This window comes from Littorina saxatilis, linkage group LG13 (genome assembly GCF_037325665.1).
Source record: "Littorina saxatilis isolate snail1 linkage group LG13, US_GU_Lsax_2.0, whole genome shotgun sequence".
NCBI lineage: Eukaryota > Metazoa > Mollusca > Gastropoda > Littorinimorpha > Littorinidae > Littorina > Littorina saxatilis.
The window spans coordinates 10,262,404-10,264,952 of NC_090257.1; the positions used below are offsets into that span (position 1 = coordinate 10,262,404).

Here is a 2,549-nt window from a genome sequence, read left to right on the forward strand (position 1 = left end):
GCGTCTAAGAAGGGAGACAACGCTGGGAGACTTTTCGCAGACGACAAAACGACGAGGTTCTCTTGTCTGATGTTAAAAAAAAAGAGAGGAGAATGATAAAGAAAAATGGAGAGAGGATTCTTGTCACTCTTAGTTGGGAGGAGGGAGGGACTCAGAGGAAAAAATGGGGGGGGGGGAAATCTGCAACATTAGATTGTCTGCAGACGGTGTGTGTGTGTGTGTGTGGGTGGGGTGTGTGTGTGTTTGTGTGTGTGTGTGTGTGTGTGTGTGTGTGTGTGTGTGTGTGTGTGTGTTGTTTATTTTGTGTGTTTCTGTTGATGTTTATGTGTGGTGGAGTTGCTTTTTTTTGGGGGGGGAGGGGGGGAGAGATTTGTTTTATTCCTTGATTGCTTATTACTTTTTGTTATCCCCATGTCCCCCTTTTCTCCTCCCCCCCCCCCTCAACCTCCCCCGCTCTCTCTTTCCCTCTATCCCTCCCTTTCTTTCTACCACCCCCTTACCCTTACCCCATTTTATCAAATAGAATAATATTCACGGAACATCAAATTACAATAATCCGGGGCATTGTTTCCACGTAATCGCGTTTTGAGACACTGCGCGGTTCCACTCCGCGGAATACGGACACAAAAAGTTCCGATATTCCGCGGTCCCAGGAGCCCTATTCGGGGGGAAAAGCGCCGGCTAAATCAGGGAGGCGGGATAGCCACTCGGTAGCGATAAACTGAAGTCCCGAGAGCCCCTTCCCAGACAGCTCCATCCCTCAAAAGGGACTCAACGAAAAAAAGGTCGGAATCCTTCTTTTTATTTCAAATGGGGTGAGAGGTAGGGGGGGAAGGGGGAATGTCTTGTTTGCTGTTGTTGCTGTTGCTGTTTTAGGAGGTGTTTCATGTTGTTGTTGTTGTTGTTGTTGTTGTTGTTGTTGTTGTTGTTGTTGTTGTTGTTGTTGTTGTTATTGCTGTTGTTGTGTCCGTTCTTTTTTATTTGGGGAAGGGTATTTGCTGTTTTTTGCTGTGTATGTTGTTGTTCTTCTTCTCATTGGGGATGTTCGTTTGTTTTGTTGTTGTCGCGGGGGTTTCGTGGGTAATTGTTTTGTGTTGCTGTTTTTAGTAGGGAGAGACACACAGACACACTAAAAGACCGACGGAGGGACGGGCGAGCTGACACAATAATAGATGGACTGACGGACGAGTTGATTGAATCACTGACTGACAGGCGGACGAACAGATAGAGAGGCAAACTGACGGGTAGATGGACTAGCGGACTAGCGACTGATAGATGATGCACGCTCAATGAGGCTCAAATACAAAACACGATTGATAATGTGAGTGGAAAACCCTGATCGCAAAGCTCTTTTCACGGCAGAAGATCCTAGTCCTCTAACGCACTGATCTGAACGGTCACAGGGGCAGACAGTTGTTTCAAGTTCACACTTGGCCACCTTCTAATCGAGTTTTTGTCGCCCCATACTCCTTTTCGTGAAGAGCAAATTGGACAAAATGGGGCGGAGCGAATAGCGGTAACTCCTCAGGGATCTTTCTTCCTGTAAAAGAACTAATACGATTTGTGAAGAAATCAAAACGGTGTTCATGGCCAAACTGCGTTAAATCAGTTGTCTTTATGAAGCGTTCTTGATATTTGTGGATTAAATTTAAAGTTTGATGGAGGAGGCGTGGGAGAGGGATCGATTTGTGAATAAGTGAATCAAACGCGTGACCAAAGTGTAATGAACTTATGTGTAAGCAACGTGGCACTTGTCTTTTGCTCAGTGTGTGTGTGTGTGTGTGTGTGTGTGTGTGTGTGTGTGTGTGTGTGTGAGTGAGTGTGTGTGTACTTGGATGTGTGTGTACTTGGATGTATGTGTGTGTGTGTGTGTGCATGCACATGCATGGGAGCGTGCGTGCGTGCGTGCGTGCGTGCGTGTGTGTGTGTGTGCGTGTGTGCGTGTGTACGTGCGTAAGTGCGAGCGAGCGGGTTTTATAGTGTGAGTGTGTGTGTGTGTGTGTGCGTAACTCATCACCTCCCACACTTGTCACTTGGCCCTATAGTATTATCATTACTAACCCTTCCCAGCCGACAAGGAGGACGCCATGTTGTTCGAACAACACACAACCCAGTGTGTCTTCCGTCACAGAAGAGTCCACAAAGGGACGCAACCGAGCGTGTAACTTGTGTCTGGCTTGACAGTAGTGGCTGCTGTAGCGTCGCGCGATGGGTCCTCCGGTGTTGGGTCAGAAATGTGCATCCCTGAAAAATAGTATGCATAGTTATAATCAATTAGTACATCTTTTTTCCGCCATTCGGAGGTTAGTTACAGTGTAATATGCATCCGTGCCCAGAAATTCGGTCGGCAAACGGAGGGGGTCGTTTTGAGAAGGGGTCGTTTTGAGAAGGGGTCGTTTTGAGAAGGTTTCGTTTTGAGAAGGGGTCGTTTTGGGAAGTTCAACTGCAGTTATACTCGATTAGTGAATCCGTTGTGTAATTGTAGCGTTTGCTTGATTTTAAAACAATATTAAGAACAAATGATTTTATGTTGTGAATTCTTTACTGAC

General features: G+C 46.4%; 1 long non-coding RNA gene across 1 annotated transcript in view; it reads right to left on the minus strand.

Moving 5' to 3' along the window:
• The window catches only part of LOC138983565 (uncharacterized), a 31,318-nt gene extending 29,085 nt beyond the window's left edge, over positions 1 to 2,233 (minus strand). Inside the window, exon 1 of the long non-coding RNA XR_011461197.1 lies at positions 2,062 to 2,233. This is a non-coding gene — a long non-coding RNA (uncharacterized lncRNA). The remainder of the gene's footprint in view (positions 1 to 2,061) is intronic.
• Positions 2,234 to 2,549: the final 316 nt, after the last annotated feature.